This window comes from Phocoena phocoena, unplaced genomic scaffold (genome assembly GCF_963924675.1).
Source record: "Phocoena phocoena unplaced genomic scaffold, mPhoPho1.1 SCAFFOLD_227, whole genome shotgun sequence".
Lineage (NCBI taxonomy): Eukaryota > Metazoa > Chordata > Mammalia > Artiodactyla > Phocoenidae > Phocoena > Phocoena phocoena.
This window is the reverse complement of record NW_027077439.1, coordinates 141,961-161,083: the sequence shown is the minus strand read 5'-3', so window position 1 is coordinate 161,083 and position 19,123 is coordinate 141,961. Positions and strand designations below refer to the sequence as shown.

Below are 19,123 nucleotides of genomic sequence, written 5' to 3'. Positions count from 1 at the left end.
GTAAGTACATAATAATAGTAATAATAACAATAAAGTCATAAGAGATTTTGAGCTCTTAGTCCAACATTTTGGGTGGAAACTGTCCACTCTCTAAGGTCATCAGCTGGTTCTGAAGGTCTTACATCAGCAGTTTTCTAGCAAAGATCAGAGCTTCTACAACATCCATGAGAATCTTCAGTTTGAGGGCCTCACCTGGGGAGCCTTCCAATTGTGTGGAATTATGAATTGATTCTAGTTACTGTGATCAGTTCAGTGTTTTTTTCCCAAAAAATACACATGCTGAAACCCAATGCCCAACATGATGGTATTGGGAGAAGTGCCCTTGGGGAAGGGCTTAGGTCGGAAGAGCGGAGACCTTCTGAATGGGATCAGTGCCTTGTAAAGAGGACAGGGAAAGCTCCCTGTCCCATCGCACCAGGTGAGGTATCAGGGAAAAGTCAGCCATCTAGGTAGCAGTTTCTCTCCAGGAATCATGTCTTCCAGACCCTGATCTTGGACTTCTCAGACTACAGAAATATGAGAAATAAATGTCTATGGTTATAACCCACCCAGTCTATGGTACTTTGTTTATGGTGCCAAATGGACTAAGACAGCTGTGAAACAAATACCTAAATGTCCACACTCAGGAGGTTCACAGCTGTGTTTGTTGTTAAAAGTACCTGATATGGTCCCTCAATGAGGTTCAAGGGCAGTTTTTCTCTGATATCTCTTTCAATAGATAAAATTAACTGGTTGAATATCCTAGAAGGCTATTGATTAGATGTAGTGAGCAGGCAGCCTTTGTCTTGGTGCCAGGAGTGGATGTTATACATGAATCCTTTCCATTATCTTTTGTGTCTGACTGCAATAGGGCAGGGATAGTATTGCAGGGACATGTCTCTAAATGCATGGTCCTTCCAGTTACCACCTCACAGGGTGAAAACTGATTTTTCTTTGAGATAGTTGATAATGATGTCACTAGTGCTAAGCGGGGGACCTTTGGCCAAGTTTTGGAAGTTTTGGATAATTTTAATTTAGGGAGCTACTTTTGCAACCTTTCCAGAAGACTGTGGATGGTGATGACTGTGTAGTACTGAGTCATAGTGACACCTTACAGGGTTGTTTTATAAAGATTCCTGTAAGGTGAGCCCCTCAGTCACTCGGTATGAATGTTGCTACACCACAAGTGGAACACAAATTCAAGAATCATTCTATGAACTCTAAGGGCTGTAGCCTTCTGGCAAGGAATTACTTCAAGAAAGCCAGAAATTAGACATAAAATATATTCAAATTCCAGACTCTGGAAGCTGAGTTAAATCCATCTCAGTGTGTCCAAAGGACCCTAGAGGATGGTTTCTGTGTGCCTCCTTTACAGTTTCACAGGATTTCGTTGCTGGCTGCTTACACAGAACTGAGAAATTACCTTAGTTGTATTTTTTATGATTTTTGTGGGGGTTTTTTTGTTTATTTATTTGTTTTTAGTTTCCACGTGTGTTGATTTAAGATAGTCACCAGTTTGTCTGTACTGAATTCACACTCCTTCAGATGGGGCATGTACCCACCACCCCTGACTCAAGAGGGGACTGGAACCCACTGTCATCTGATTGAAACAGCTAGCCTGGTGTCAGGACTCTCTGGAGATCGGGTTCTATTGTCCCATCTCAGAAAGAATTCAGTCAGAGGCAAAGCTATAGGCAAAGTCTGAGTTAATTAGCATAGGATGCTTGTGAGAGACACAAGTGGGCAGCCAAGCCCAGAGAACAAAGAGGGCCACATTTTTTTTTTTTTTTTTTTGTGGTACACGGGCCACTCACTGTTGTGGCCTCTCCCATTGGGGAGCACAGGCTCCGGACGTGCAGGTTCAGCAGCCATGGCTCACAGGCCCAGCCGCTCCGCAGCATGTGGGATCTTCCCGGACCGGGGCACAAACCCGTGTCCTCTGCATCGGCAGGCAGACTCTCAACCACTGCGCCACCAGGGAAGCCCGAGGGCCACATTTTTATAATCAATGAAAAAGTGGGAGGGGTGAAGAAAACCTTCTTTGTCATTGTTGGGTAGACATCAAGTCTTACATCACCAATTCCTCCTTTAACCCTGTATGGTTTAACCCGGAAGGTCATGACACTATTTAAATCATATATATATATGCAGAAGGTGGCAACATATACTAAAATATGGTAATTCATCTCAGGTTTCTGTATAATGTCCCCTCTCACTTATATTTCTGTCCTGGCTACATGCAGACATGCTACTCTTCAAGGATTATTAACTCCCTGCCTTCATGTAACAAGATTCAGACCACACGTCTATTGTCTTGTGTTTTAATTATCAGGATTTGTGGCTTGAGTGTGTCTGGCACTTGGATGCACCTGGTCTTCCTTCTAGGTAGAGCAGATTGTTGCTTGGTTACTGGATTCTTTTCTTGAGTGGTCATTAGCTTACAGAAGTCTCCCAAACTCCTATAATTCCCTTTCTGTCTTTAATCCCCTCGTGAGATTTCTAAACTAATTGTTCAATTATCCTACTCTATGCCTATCAGTACCATGTAGAGAAGATTAATAGAGAAGTTTAACTTATATTTATTTGAAAATATCTGATGTCACAAAATGTGAGATTGCAGATTATCTGAATGAAGTTGCTGACTCGAATTTTTCTATTATTTTTTACATAAAATCAGTTTCTTATTTAAGACTGTATGTATTATGACTTTCTTGGGTGCCTCCAGAATTTTTTTTTTTTTTTTCTTGCCACACTGCATGGCTTGTGGGATCTTAGTTCCCCAACCAGGAATCAAACTCGGGCCCTCGGCAGTGAGAGCACAGGGTCCTAACCACTGAACCACCAGGGAATTCCCAGAGATTTAGCTTTCAAGGTCTAGAAAAGTGAGAACAAGCTTAAGGCCACTCTTGGGTAAACGATCTGCTACAGGATTATCTACAGCTTTCATAGTATCTAATTTTGCACTGCCTTCCCCTTTATATGCCAAGTCTCTAGGGTGTAGGCCTGTCTAAAAGTTCCTTACCTTGTTGTTCATCTGATGATGTTTCCAGCAGATGTGAGATGACACCCTGCTTTGTTTTCAAAACAATCCAATACCTTGCGCTACTCCCCAAACCTATGGTTTATTCTCTGGTCTTCGCCAATTGACAAGCTCTAGTAACTGCAGTAACTTCTATCATTTGGGTGGATTTTACATCAGATAGAGGAATATCTTCTAAAGCAAAGATTTTGCTAGTAATTCCTGGTTAATAATCTCAGTTTTAATTTTGAGGTATGGTCCATGAAAACATTACACCAGGTCAAGGTTATCAGTGAGAGAGCCTAACACATCTAAGGAATGTATAGAATTTTCCCTGCTGAAGATGAAACCATTGTGAGCACCATCTTGGTGGTCAGCCATGTCTCATGACTGTCTAATGCAACAAACACCGACTTTGGGCTCAGTGGAACTTAGTGATTTTCAAATCACTTTTTATCTTAATGGCGTTAGATAATTACGTGAGGCTATTTCAGCAGATAGTGTAGGAAGACAGATTGAACTGAGTAAACAATGAGGAAAATCACAAACTAATGAAACAAGAGCCCAGATGTGAGTGTTTCCAGGCTTGGGAGATTCAACAGTTCCTGTACCCAGAGAGGGGGTTTGAACAATCTTCCACATGGAACACGCACATGTCAGCTTCACCCCCAGTTGACCCACACCCCGTATGGAGGTGGTGACAGCATTCCCAAGGCCACATGCAGACATGGAAAGGGACTGAGGGTAGGGGGATGACTCCTCCCCTAAATTACCTACTCGGGAACCAGGGGTGCCCCATGAGACACTCTCTCCTGCCTTCTGAGTAGAACTTTGTCACCAGGGACGTGACCAGCCGCTCACCCATTGTACTTTTTGAATTCCAGCCTTTTGGGGAGAGGTTTGGAATCCGAGACTTTTATGTAAGAGTCTTGCTGTGTCCTTCATCCCTGTCTTCCTATGTTCAGTTATGTCTGTCCAGGATCCTCTCACACTTAGTGACATTAGATTCCTCCTTTTACTAACAGGTCAAAGATGACCTCTGCTGGTACTTCTGGTTTCTGCATCAACAGGTAACAGGTTTGGAAATGGTCATTTCCATCCTTAAAGCAAGAAAATTCTGAATAAACTGAACACGAATAATCTCCCTGAACCTAACAGAGTCCTGACATTGCAGGGGAAAGCCCCACCCCAAAACTAGAGAGGTGGGCATGTCCAGAATCCAGGTGAGGTCTGCCCACCTGGAAGAGAAGCTGCTGGGGGAGCACCTATTGTTGAATAATTATGCATGTCTGCAGGACCAGGGTGGACCAGTGTGAGGATGAGAATTTCTGGGGTCCACACTCCATAATTTGTGAGATTTAACCCCAGAAACATCCAAGTGCTCACAGTAAGGATCCATATTTATCCCTTCATGACATCTGATAGAGGGAAGCAAAGACTAACAACTGAGAAATATTGAAACATACCCAGAACTTCCATCAGGCAGACCCTCCAGAGGAAGAACTATTCCACAAGCTTCTCCTAGGAGGTGCGTAGGAATTCTTGTCCTCTCCAGACCCAGGGAGGGGGCACAGCTATCAGGTTAAGAGATTAAAAAGGAATAGACAGGGGACACTGCAGCCTGGGAGGGAGTAGGGGCAGGGGATGAGCCACAACACTGGAGACCCTTATGGAGGTCATAGCCCAGACCCAGTTCCACTGAACCACAGGTATTAAACCTTAACAATGTAGAAAGCCCCCTCCTCACACATGACCTCCACCTCAGTGTCCTGGCAGTGGATTAACACTGAAAGATCCACGATGTGCAGACTCTCTCTGGGGAGGGCAACTAGTGATGCACCGAGACCACATCCAGGACATCAGAGCACTGGGGCTTCGGTACCTACAGCTGGGAGACCAGGCTCAGAGCACCTCACTCCTGGACCTTAGATTCCATTCTCTCTTGTGCCCTGATGGTCATGGCCAAAACCTCTGTCCTGCTCTTGGGTATTTGATATGTTCAGGAATACCTATGAAGACTTCACCAGAGACTCAGAACCAGAAAGGGAAGCAGGTTTGTCACAGGGACTTGGTGGAGTGGACGTGGTTGACTAAGTAGTGGGCCTGTCTCCCCATCAGATGTCAGGTCCTGAGGTCCTCGGGGCAGGTGGTCAGGAGGGGAGGTGACCAGCAGGATGGAGTCCAAGGATGGAGGCACCTGTGGCCGTCCTGGTGAAGAGGTGCCCTGCCAGGGTACAGCTCACACAGCCGACCTAGCTCACCTGCCCGGCGCTGCCCCCTCATGCAGGTCACCCTACAGAGGAGCATCACCTGAGCTGGGTGACAGGGGCTCTGCCTTCTCCTCCTCCGACCTCTCAGGGGTCTCCCCTCCACAGGTGCGGTCACTAGGGGACCCCCAGCTGCACTGCTTTGAGTTGTCCAGGGGGTGACTGAACTGGTTTCTGACAATGTGGGGCAAAGCCTGGTCCCTTCTTATGGGGCCCCTGCAGGGTTCCAGGTGCTACAGAAACAGGCAAACCCAATGTGTGTGCACCTTTCTTTGTCTACTTGCATTTGTTCTGTTTGTCAAATCAAGTCACACACCTAGGCTGAGTGCCAGTGGGACGGGCACAGCCCCTGTGCTAGATTCAGGGAAGAAAGACAAATTTGGGATCATTGCTGCCAACATCAGGCTGTGTGTGTGTGTGTGTGTGTGTGTGTGTGTTATTGGAATAGTAGAGGGTGAGTGGGCATTGAGCCCCATGATTTCTATGCTCAGCTATTCTCTGACATAATATTAGACCATAGGAGCCTCCAGGAGATGAGAGGCCCCCAAAGTCCTTGAGAGTGTCTGGACTCACTGTAAGTGTCAACGGCATCAGTGCATCCACAGATCCAGGGAAGGGGCTCCCTGGTGTTTTCATAAAATGCTTGTTTGGGGTCTCCCTACCGAGTATGTGGATTTATTGAGGCTATTTCTAGAGATGATTAAAAATAATATGTTGTCTCTAAAAGAATATTCTGAAGGCAGAAAACAGCCATTTAATACTGGACTAGGGACGCTGGAAGGTAACTGCCTGTGAGCCCAGGCAGGAACCTCCCCTGCAGGGTATGCGCTGGGCTGCAGGGGGCGCTCAGGACCACCCAGCACAGGGCTGCAGCCCAGGCGCGGGCGCAGAGGGGACGGGGGAGGGGTTTGCTCTCAGAGGCTGAGTCTCCTCTTTTCAATTAAAACAATAATTAGGCTCACACCCGGCTTGCGATGGCGGCGGCGGCGGCGGGGGACTCCGACTCCTGGGACGTGGACACGTTCTCCGTGGAAGACCCGGTGCGGAAGGTGGGGGGCGGCGGCACCGCCGGCGGGGACCGCTCGGAAGGCGAGGACGAGGACGAGGACGTCAAGTTAGAACCTGAAGAACCTAGAGTGCTAACACCAGAGCAATTAGCAGATAAACTGCGGCTAAAGAAATTACAGGAAGAGTCAGACCTCGAAGTAGCGAAAGAAACTTTTGGTGTTAATAATACAGTTTATGGAATAGATGCTATGAACCCATCTTCAAGAGATGCCTTCACAGAGTTTGGAACGTTACTAAAAGATAAAGTTGCACAATATGGAAAATCACTATATTATGCCAGTGTTTGGGAGCCTTAGTTCGAGATGTGTGTGTTTCACTGGAAATTGATGACTTGAAAAAGATTACCAGTTCATTGACTGTACTTTGCAGTGGAAAACAGAAGCAAGAAAAGCAAAGCCAAAAAGAAGAGAAAGGCGTGGTGCCCAGAGGGGGATTAAAGGCTACCATGAAAGACGGTCTGGCAGATCATGGTGGTTATGATGGAGGTTATGTACCAGACTATGAAGACTTCATGTGACATTTTATCTTCTCCTGGTGTCTTCTTTCTCTTGCCCACAATCCCTTCAACATGTAGCACAACTTTCTTTCCTTTCAGTTCTGCCAAATGCTACAATCAGAAGTGCGGTATCTTTTGTGCTGGTTATTTAACCCCTTGACACTTAGGTGCTAACGTGCAAATGAGGGAACTTGGAACTTGCTGCCAAGGGGGTAAAATTGGGAGCCTCCATTGCTACTAAATCATAGTTTAAAAACACAGACCTAATAATGTTGTTGTTGCTATCTGATTCCATAGCAGCAGTCACTAAATTGGAAACAAAAGTTGCAACGTGACAAAAAATTGTGTAGTATTTACCAGCACCATTCAGTAATACAGCCTTAACCATACCTCCTTGAACTACTTCATAACTTGTCAAGAAAAGCAGTCTGCTGCAAGGGCATGGGGTGTGCACCTAGTCTGAAAATTGAGCGTGAGGATATTAAAAATACATTGTGAAGAAGACTGCTTATCTCAGAGTGAAGATACGGCAGCTGAAAAGCACGAGTTTGATCCTTAAAAATTAAATGACCAAAACCCTCCAACTTGGAAGCTGAAGAAGATAAACCTCTCCATTATTGCATTACCAAGTTGTGGAATCTCTTGGACGCATAGACTGTCTAGTTTCTATTTATCGGACTATTCTACTGATGGAGTGCTTCAGATGGGGGAGGGAAGCTCCTCACCTGCTTTGTTTGCCTGATTTAAGTGTCTGAGAAACAAATCTCCTTTGTTCTCCGAGGCTGCAGTGGATCAGCTTTAATAGGGTTTTGGCATTTCCTTTCCTTTATAAAACATGTTCAGCAAACTGCGCCACTTAACTACAGTTTGGTAAATTGTTATGTTAACAATTATGACATCCGCAATGTTTTTTTGTTTTGTTTTGTTTTGTTTTGTTAACATCTTTATTGGGGTATAATTGCTTTACAATGGTGTGTTAGTTTCTGCTTTATAACAAAGTGAATCAGTTATACATATACATATACATATGTTCCCATATCTCTTCCCTCTTGCATCTCCCTCCCTCCCACCCTCCCTATGGGTACGCGGGCCTCTCACTGTTGTGGCCTCTCCCGTCTCCTGTTGCGGAGCACAGGCTCTGGATGCGCAGGCTCAGCGGCTAGCTCACGGGCCCAGCCGCTCCGCGGCATGTGGGATCTTCCCGGACCGGGGCACGAACCCGTGTCCCCTGCATCAGCAGGCGGACTCTCAACCACTGTGCCACCAGGGAAGCCCTGCAATGTTTTATAAAGCAACTAGTTTAATAAAGTCACTATTGTGAGGACTTAAATTTTGTGTTACCTCCTAAGAGATATTTTTGGAGAGTATAGAACAAAGTTTTTGGGACTAGAGTTCTCTGTATATTTATAAAGCTTAATAAGTGCTTGATGAGTAGATGCAGTTTTAAAACAAAAATGATTTGCGAGGTCCTTAATAGTGTCTCCCTAGAGCAACAACAGTATGGAGCTGCCTTCCTCTTCCTATTTATTTGGGGAAATTGCTTGGTTGTTTAGATACTAAGGCCTAATTAAGTACCTAGAAGAACTATTTATTTGGAGTAATTGAGCTTGTAACTCAGGTTGTGGCTGTAAGCAGAGATTGGGTGATCTTCTCTGTTATATATTTTCTTTTAAGCAACTTAACCAAATCTGTGGCTGGAGTCTTATTTTGAAACTGCCACAGAATAAAAAGTAGGGACAGAGCAAAAAATGTTTTAAATTTCTCTTACACAGGAAGTAGGAGCCTCAGTCAAAGCTCTGTAGGCCACTAAGTGGAAGACAGGACCATCTAAATGATTTGAGGAATTAACCAAAAGCAGTGACTACACAGCAATAATTACGGCCAATAAAGATTGTTTTAAGGCAGACAAGGGCTAAGATTTCCTTAGCGGTAATAATGACATACACTGAAATTTAAAATCTATTTTATTATACAGGTCAGTTTCTAATAAATGGAAATGTATCATCTGTTCCTTAACTATGTAAATAATATTAAATTCCTTTGAAACTGGGGGAAGAAAACAATAATTAGTAGGACAAGGACTGCTGAAGTGTTTAATATTGGGTCCTATTGAAAACACTTACCTAACTCAATAAGACAATGAGAAGTAGGGCTTCAAGATATGTATGTATGTGTGTGTGTGTATGTTTGTTTGCTTGTTTGTTTACCCAGTGGTTGCAGAGTTTGGGGACACACTGATTCCAGAAATAGGATATTCAGACTTGAAAGCCCAGAACAGGCTCAGGCGTCTGTGTCATTCAAAGGCTGGTTCACAAAGAGGACCTTGTCCTATGTGGGCTGGTCCCTCAGTGGGAGGAGCTCTGCCTGTACAGTGTTTAGGAACATGGCAGGGGATGCATGTCCTCAAACAAGGGTGAGGATGTGGACTCTCAGCCTCCCACTAAGCATGGTTTAGGGGTCATCAGCCTGCTTCTTGTAAGATGGTCCATGTATTAAATACAAATTTTTCAGCTTCATGAATATGCAAATAAGCTGATGTGTCCTAGGTTAAATATGGATGTTCCGAGCCATGAGAACATCACCTAACAACCACACCCCTTCCTCCACAAGAACCCCAAGAGCACAGCCCTCACCATAGACTGGAGCTGGAGAGTCCTCTTCCTGGTCGCAGTGGCTACAGGTAAGGGGCTCCCTGGTCTCTGGGTTGAGGGGGGATCTAGGATCAGTGAAGGGATGTTCCATCTACTTCTGTCTCTTGTCCACAGTTGTCCACTCCCAGGTCCAGCTGGTGCAGTCTGGGGCTGAGCTGAGGACCTGGGGTATCAGAGAAGGTCTCCTGCAAGGTTTCTGGATATGCCTTCACCGGCTACGCTATGATCTGGGTGCCACATGCCCCTCAACAAGGGCTTGAACGGATGGGACAAATCTCCCCTAACGTTGGTGACACAGGCTGTGCACTATAGTTGCAGGGCAGAGTCGCCTTGACTGTGGACACTTCCACCAGCACAGCCAACATGGAGCTGAGCAGTCTAAGATCTGAGGACACAGCCATGTCTTACTATGCAAACATACAATGTGATAACCTGTATCCAGAGTGTTTCAGAAACCTGAGGGACAGGGCAGCTGTGCTGGGACTGAGGAAACACAGGGATGATTGGGTTAAAGCCTTCCAGAGAAAATGGGGTTAGAAACATGTGTTTACTGGTATAGGAGGGATGTTCCGTACAATAAACACCCTAAGCAAAATTTAGGGACTACGGAGAAGCTCGAGTGAGTAACGCAGGTACGAGCCTTCCCATGAGGCTGTTGTGTGGACCTGAGTCTTTAAGTGACTTGGGGACTTAGCTGAGAGCGAACTGCTCCACCCCATGGGCAGTCCAGGTTTATCTCCATGGAGAAGCGCTAACACGCGTTACAGGAGCTTTAGCTACATTACACCCCCAGCCGTGAGCGACCGCTCCTGTGGCCCAGGTCCTCACCAGAGCCTGGTGTGTCCATGTTCTGCGTTCCAGCCTCTCAGCGTGCAGTGGTACCTCACAGTTGTTGCAGCTTGTGATCCCTGATGACATGTGACAGGGCGCACCTTTCCAAGTGCTTATTTGCCATCTGTCCATCTTTTTTGGTGAGTTCAGAAATTCGGTCCACTTTTAATTGGCTTGCTTACTTTCTTTGGTTCAGTTATGAGTGTTCGTGTGCATTCACAGCACAAGTTCTTACCAAATATGCTATTTGAAAATATATTTTTCCAGTCTGTGGCTTGCCATTAGATTCCCTTAACAGGGGCTTTCAGAGAACAAATGTTTTTCATTGTGATGCTTTCTAATGTATCAATTCTTTCCCATGGATCGTGCTTTTGGTCTTATGTCTAAAAAGTTGTTGACAGGGGCTTCCCTGGTGGCGCAGTGGTTGAGAGCCCGCCTACCGATGTAGGGGACACAGGTTCGTGCCCCGGTCCAGGAGGATCCCACATGCCGCGGAGCGGCTGGGCCCGTGAGCCATGGCCACTGGGCCTGCGCGTCTGGAGCCTGTGCTCCGCAGCGGGAGGGGCCACAACAGTGAGAGGCCCGCGTACCGCAAAAAAAAAAAAAAAAAAGTTGTTGACAAATTTAGGGACACCCAGAAGTTCTCCTAAGTTTCTGAGTGCAGGCCACCCTCAACGGGCAGGGTCGACGCTCCTTAACCTTGAAACAGAAGTACGGGGAACATGGAATTATGTGGGATTCTTCTCTGGGTGAGATTGGTCTCTTCTCCTCCACATGCTTTATTCCTTCAATCATTTATTGATAGCTGTATGGACTCTTGGATATTTATTCTGCACTTTGAATTAAAAACAAACAGAAGGGAGAGACCTTCAAGATGGCAGAAGAGTAAGACGTGAGATCACCTTCCTTCCCACAGATACACCAGAAATACATCTACACATGGAACAACTCCTACAGAACACCTACTGAACGCTGGCAGAAGACCTCAGACCTCCCACAAGGCAAGAAACCCCCTGCATACCTGGGTAGGGCAAAAGGAAAAAGAATAAACAGAGACAAAAGAATAGGGACAGGCCCTGCACCAGTGGGAGGGAGCCGTGAAGGAGGAAAGGTTTCCACACACTAGGAGCCCCTTTGCGGGCGGAGACTGCGGGTGGCAGAGGGGGAAGCTTCGGAGCCGCGGAGGAGAGCACAGCAACAGGGCTGCGGAGGGCAAAGCAGAGAGATTCCCGCACAGAGGATCGGGGCCGACCGACACTCACCAGCCCGAGAGGCTTATCTGCTCACCCGCCGGGGCAGGCAGGGCTGGGAACTGAGGCTCGGGCTTCAGTCGCAGCACAGGGAGAGGACTGGGGTTGGCGGCCTGAACACAGCCTGAAGGGGTTAGTGCACCACGGCTGGCCGGGAGGGAGTCCGAGGAAAAGTCTGGACCTGCCGAAGAGGCAAGAGACTTTTTCTTCTCTCTTTGTTTCCTGGTGCGCGAGGACAGGGGATTCAGGGCACTGCTTAAAGGAGCTCCAGAGACGGGCGCGAGCCGCGGCTAAGAGCACAGACCCCAGAGACGGGCATGAGACGCTAAGGCTGCTGCTGCCACCACCAAGAAGCCTGTGTGTGAGCACAGGTCAGTATCCACACCCCCCTTCCGGGGAGCCTGTGCAGCCTGCCACAGCCAGGGTCCCGGGATCCAGGGACAACTTCCCCGGGAGAATGCACAGCACGCCTCAGGCTGGTGCAACGTCACGCCGGCCTCTGCCGCCGCAGGCTCGCCCCGCACTCCGTGCCCCTCCCTCCCTCCCCCTGACCTGAGTGAGCCGGAGCCCCCAAATCAGCGGCTCCTTTAACCCTGTCCTGTCCGAGCGAAGAACAGACGCCCTCCGGCGACCTAAATCAGAGACGGGGCCAAATCCAAAGCCGAGCCCCAGGAGCTGTGAGAACAAAGAAGAGAAAGGGAAATTTCTCCCAGCAGCCTCAGGAGCAGCGGATTAAATCTCCACAATCAACTTGATGTACCTGCATCTGTGGAATACCTGAATAGACAACGAGTCATCCCAAACTTAAGGCGGTGGGCTTTGGCAGCAACTGTACACATGGGGTTTGCTTTCTGCATCTAATTCCTTTCTGGTTTTATGTTTATCTTAGTTTAGTATTTAGAGTTTATTATCATTGGTAGATTTGTTTATTGATTTGGTTGATCTCTTCCTTTTTATATATATAGATAGATAGATTTTTTTTCCTTTTTCTCTTTTTGTGTGTATGTGTATGCTTCTTTGTGTGACTATATCTGTATAGCTTTGCTTTTACCATTTTCCCAGAGTTCTGTCTGTCCATTTTTGCTTGTTTGTTTTTGGGGGGGGGGGGTTGTATAGTATTTAGCGCTTGTTATCATCGGTGTATTTGTTTTTTGGCTTGGTTGCTTTCTTCTTCCTTTCTTTCTTTTATTATTACTTTTTAATTTTTTAAATAATTTTTCTTATTTTAATAACTTTATTCTATTTTATTTTATTTCTTTTTCTTTCTTTCTCCCTGTTCTTCTGAGCTGTGTGTCTGACAGGGTCTTGGTGCTCCGGCCGAGTGTCAGGCCTGTACCTCTGAGGTGGGAGAGCCGAGTTCAGGACATTGGTCCACCAGAGACCTTCCAGCTCCACATAATATCAAAAGGAGAAACCTCTCCCAGAGATCTCCATCTCAACGCTAAGACCCAGCTCCACTCAATGACCAGCAAGCTGCAGTGCTGGATGCCCCATGTGAAACAACTAGCAAGACAGGAACACAACCGCACCCATTAGCAGAGAGGCTGCCTAAAATTATAATAAGGTCACAGACACCCCAAAACACACCACCGGATGTGGTCTTGCCCACCAGAAAGACAAGATTCAGCCTCATCCACCACAACACAGGTACCAGTCCCCTCCACCAGGAAGCCTACACAGTTCACAGAAACAACCTTAGCAACTGGGGGCAGACACAAAAAACAATGGAAACTACAAACCTGTAGCCTGCAAAAAGGAGACCCCAAACACAGTAAGTTAAGCAAAATGAGAAGACAGAGAAACACACATCAGATGAAGGAGCAAGGCAAAAACCCACCAGACCTAACAAATGAAGAGGTAATAGGCAGTTTACCTGAAAAAGAATTCAGAGTGATGATAGTAAAGATGATTCAAAATCTTGGAAATAAAATGGAGAAAATACAAGAAAAGTTTAATAGGGATCTAGAAGAACTAAAGAGCAAACAAACAGTGATGAACAAAACAATAAATGAAATTGAAAATTCTCTAGAAGGAATCAATAGCAGAATAATTGAGGCAGAAGAACGGATAAGTGAACTGGAAGATAAAATAGTAGAAATAACTACTGCAGAGCAGAATAAAGAAAAAAGAATGAAAAGAATTGAGGACAGTCTCAGAGACCTCTGGGAAAACATTAAACACATCAACATTCGAATTATAGGGGTCCCAGAAGAAGAGAAAAAGAAAGGGACTGAGAAAATATTTGAAGAGATTATAGTTGAAAACTTCCCTAATATGGGAAAGGAAGTAGTCAAACAAGTCCAGGAAGTGTAGAGTGTCCCACACAGGATAAATCCAAGGAGAAACATGCCAAGACATATTAAATAAACTATCAAAAATTAAATACAAAGAAAAAAATATTAAAAGCAGCAAGGGAAAAACAACAAATAACATACATGGGAATCCCCATAAGATTAATAATTGATCTTTCAGCAGAAACTCTGCAAGCCAGAAGGGAGTGGCAGGACATATTTAAAGTGATGAAAAGGAAAAGCCTACAACCAAGATTACTCTACCCAGCAAGGATCTCATTCAGATTTGACGGAGAAATTAAAACCTTTACAGACAAGCAAAAGCTAAGAGAACTCAGCACCACCAAACCAGCATTACAACAAATGTTGTAACATTACAACAAATGCTACACAGGAAACACAAGAGAAAGAAAAGACCTAAAACAACAAACCCAAAACAATGAAGAAAATGGTAATAGGAACATATGTATTGAAAACTACCTTAAATGTAAACGGATCAAATGCTCCAACGAAAAGACACAGACTGGCTGAATGGATACAAAAACAAGACCCATATATATCCTGTCTACAAGAAACCCACTTCAGACCTAGGGACACATACAGACTGAAAGTGAGGGGATGGAGGAAGATATTCCATGCAAATGGAAGTCAAAAGAAAGCTGGAGTAGCAATTCTCATATCAGACAAAACAGACTTTAAAATAAAGACTATTACAAGAGACAAAAAAGGACATAACATAATCATCAAGGGATCAGTCCAAAAGAAGATATAACAATTGTAAATATTTATGCACCCAACAGAGGAGCACCTCAATACTTAAGTGATAACAGCCATAAAAGGGGAAATCAACAGTAACACAATCAGAGTAGGGGACTTTAACACCCCACTTTCACCAATAGACAGGTCATCCAAAATGAAAATAAATAAGGAAACACAAGCTTTAAATATACATTAAACATTGTGGACTTAATTGATATTTATACGACATTCCATCCAGAAACAACAGAATACACATTTTTCTCAAGTGCTCATGGAACATTCTCCAGGATAGATCATATCTTGGGTCACAAATCAAGCCTTGGTAAATTTAACAAAATTGAAATCCTATCAAGTATCTTTTCCAACAAGAACGCTATGAGACTAGATATCAATTACAGGAAAAAACATCTGTAAAAAATACAGATACATAGAGGCTAAACAATACACTACTAAATAAGCAAGAGATCACTGAGGAAATCAAAGAGGAAATCAAAAAATACTTAGAAACAAATGACAACAAAAACATGGCCACCCAAAACCTATGGGATGCAGCAAAAGCAGTTCTAAGAGTGAAGTTTAGAGCAATACAATCTTGCCTCAAGAAACATCTCAAATAAACAACCTAACCTTACACCTAAAGCAATTAGAGATAGAAGAACAAAAAAAAACCCCCTAAGTTAGCAGAAGGAAAGAGATCATAAAGATCAGAGGAGAAATAAATGAAAAAGAAATGAAGGAAATAATAGCAAAGATCAGTAAAACTAAAAGCTGGTTCTTTGAGAAGATAAACAAAATTGATAAACCATTAGCCAGACTCACCAAGAAAAAAAGGGAGAAGACTCAAATCAATAGAATTAGAATTGAAAAGGAGAAGTAACAACTGACACTGCAGAAATACAAAGGATCATGACAGATTACTACAAGCAACTATATGTCAATAAAATGAAAAACCTGGAAGAAATGGACAAATTCTTAGAAAAGCAAAACCTTCCGAGACTGAACCAGGAAGAAATAAAAAATATAAACAGACCAATCACAAGCATTGAAATTGAGACTGTGATTAAAAATCTTCCAACAAACAAAAACCCAGGACCAGATGGCTTCATAGGTGAATTCTATCAAATGTTTAGAAAAGAGCTAACACCAATCCTTTTCAAACTCTTCCAAAATATAGCAGAGGGAGGAACACTCCCAAACTCATTCTACGAGGCCACCATCACCCTGATACCAAAACCAGACAAGATGTCACAAAGAAAGGAAACTACAGGCCAATATCACTGATGAACATAGATGCAAAAATCCTCAACAAAATGCTAACAAACAGAATCCAACAGCACATTGAAAGGATCATACACCATGATCAAGTGGAGTTTATCCCAGGAATGCAAGGATTCTTCAATATATGCAAATCAATCAATGTGATACACCATATTAACAAATTGAAGGAGAAAAACCATATGATTTCAATAGATGCAGAAAAACTTTTGACAAAATTCAACACCCATTTATGATAAAACACTCCAGAAAGTAGGCATAGAGGGAACTTACCTCAACATAATAAAGGCCATATATGACAAACCCACAGCAAACATCATTCTCAATGGTGAAACACTGAAACCATTTCCTCTAAGATCAAGAACAAGACAAGGTTGTCCACTCTCACCACTATTATTCAACGTAGTTTTGGAAGTTTTAGCCTCAGCAATCAGAGAAGAGAAAGAAATAAAAGGAACCCAAATTGGAAAAGAAGAGCTAAAGCTGTCACTGTTTGCAGATGACATGATACTATACATAGAGAATCCTAAAGATGCTACCAGAAAACTACTAGAGCTAATCAATGAATTTGTTAAAGTAGCAGGGTACAAAATTAATGCACAGAAATCTCTTGCATTTTTATACACTAATGATGAAAAATCTGAAAGAGAAATTAAGGAAACAATCCCATTTACCATTGCAACAAAAAGAATAAAATATCTAGGAATAAACCTACCTAAGGAAACAAAAGACTTGTATGCAGAAAACTATAAGACACTGATGAAAGAAATTAAAGATGATACAAACATATGGAGAATCATGAATCAGATGAATTGGAAGAATCAACATTGTGAAAATGACTCTACTACCCAAAGCAATCTACAGATTCAATGCAATCCCTATCAAACTACCACTGGCATTTTTCACAGAACTAGAACAAAAAATTTCACAATTTGTATGGAAACACAAAAGACCCTGAATAGCCAAACAATCTTGAGAAAGAAAAACGGAGCTGGAGGAATCAGGCTCCCAGACTTCAGACTATACTACAAAGCTACAGCAATCAAGACAGTATGGTATTGGCACAAAAACGGAAATATAGATCAATGGAACAGGATAGAAAGCCCAGAGATAACCCCCCGCACCTATAGTCACCTTATCTTTGATAAAGGAGGCAAAATATACAATGGAGAAAAGACAGCCTCTTCAATAAGTGGTGCTGGGAAAACTAGACAGCTACATGTAAAAGAATGAAATTAGAACACTCCCTAATACCATACACAAAAATAAACTCAAAATGAATTAGAGACCTAAATGTAAGGCCGGACACTGTAAAATCTTAGAGGAAAACATAGGCAGAACACTCTATGACATAAATCACAGCAAGATCCTTTTTGACCCACCTCCTAGAGAAATGGAAATAAAAACAAAAATAAACAAATGGGACCTAATGAAACTTAAAAAAGTATTTGTACAGCAAAGGAAACCATAAACAAGACCAAAAGACAACCCTCAGAATGGGAGAAAATATTTGCAAATGAAGCAACTGACAAAGGATTAATCTCCAAAATTTACAGGCAGCTCCTGCAGCTCAATATCAAAAAAAAACAAGCAACCCAATCCAAAATTGGGCAGAAGACCTAAATAGACATTTCTCCAAGGAAGATATACAGATTGCCAACAGACACATGAAAGGATGCTCAACATCACTAATCATCAGAGAAATGCAAATCAAAACTACAATGAGGTATCACCTCACAACAGTCAGAATGGCCATCATCAAAACATCTACAAACAGCAAATGCTGGGGAGGGTGTGGAGAAAAGGGAACCCTCCTGCACTGTTGGTGAGAATGTAAATTGATACAGCCACTATGGAGAACAGTATGGACGTTCCTTAAAAAACTAAAAATATAACTACCATAGACCCAGCAATCCCACTACTGGGCATATACCCCGAAAAAACTGTAATTCAAAAAGAGTCATGTACCACAATGTCATTGCAGCTCTATTTAAAATAGCCAGGACATGGAAGCAACCTATGTGTCCATCGACAGTTGAATGGATAAAGAAGAAATTGCACATATATACAATGGAATATTACTCAGCCATAAAAAGAAACGAAATTGAGTTATTTGTAGTAAGGTGGATGGACCTAGAGTCTGTCATACAGAGTGAAGTAAGTCAGAAATAGAAAAACAAATACCGTATGCTTACACATATATATGGAATCTAAAAAAAAGTTCTGAAGAACCTAGGGGCAGGACAAGAATAAAGATGCAGACGTAGAGAATGGACTTGTGGACATGGGAAGGGGGAAGGGTAAGCTGGGACGAAGTGAGAGAGTACCATTGACATATATACACTACCAAATGTAAAACAGATAGCTAGTGGGAAGCAGCTGCATAGCACAGGGAGATCAGCTCGGTGCTTTGTGACCACCTAGAGGGGTGGGATAGAGAGGGTGGGAGGGAGATTCAAGATGGAGGGGATATAGGGATATATGAATACTTATAGCTTATTCACTTTGTTATACAGCAGAAACTAACACACCATTGTAAAGCAATTATACTCCAATAAAGATGTTAAAAAAATAAAATTAAATTAAGAACTTAAGTAGTGTTAAAAAAAAATTAAACACGACATTTTAATTTTGTTCCAATTGTTCCAGTCTTAGCCTGAAGCTGGCTAAACTTTGGGGTTGGCTCCTGTATCCTTTTGAAATTCCTCTGTGGTTTTGTGTTTTGGAAGATTCTTTAGGTTGTGGAACTGTGTACATAAGATGCCCTAGCCTTGTCTTACATACTCCTTCTCCAAGCCCTGGAATTAGCCTTTTGTCTAATTAATTCTGTTTTCTTTGGTCATGGAATGTTATCAGAAACCAGGAGTTTGGTGATAGATGTGCTCAACCTACTGGGCTATTATTACTTCTATGATGGCTTAGCTGACAGAGCAAGGAAATGCGTGTGTCCCGCCCCAGGTACACACTGGTGTCTACCAGTATTTCTGAACCTAGTCTTCTCTACCTATATGCAACTAAACTTGAGAACACAGTGGTGTGTCCAGCCCTAACCCAAAGCCTCGTGGACCTCTCTAGCCTTCCTCCCTGTCGTCTGGAACCTCTGGCCCAATAGCGAGAAGCCCGTACCAGGTGCCTCCCGGTACCTAGTGGTTGGGTCCCAGGATGCACATGCAGTGGTTCCCGAGCAGTCAGCGCGTGTCCACGTGGACACACTGAGGTCAGCATGGCAGCCCCAAC

At 43.6% G+C, this 19,123-nt stretch overlaps 1 pseudogene and 1 gene segment (V, D, J or C); both read left to right on the top strand.

Moving 5' to 3' along the window:
• Positions 1-19,123, top strand: part of LOC136143277 (immunoglobulin heavy constant mu-like) — an 84,773-nt gene that overhangs the window by 8,913 nt on the left and 56,737 nt on the right.
• Positions 6,240-6,850, top strand: LOC136143278 (eukaryotic translation initiation factor 3 subunit J-like; annotated as a pseudogene).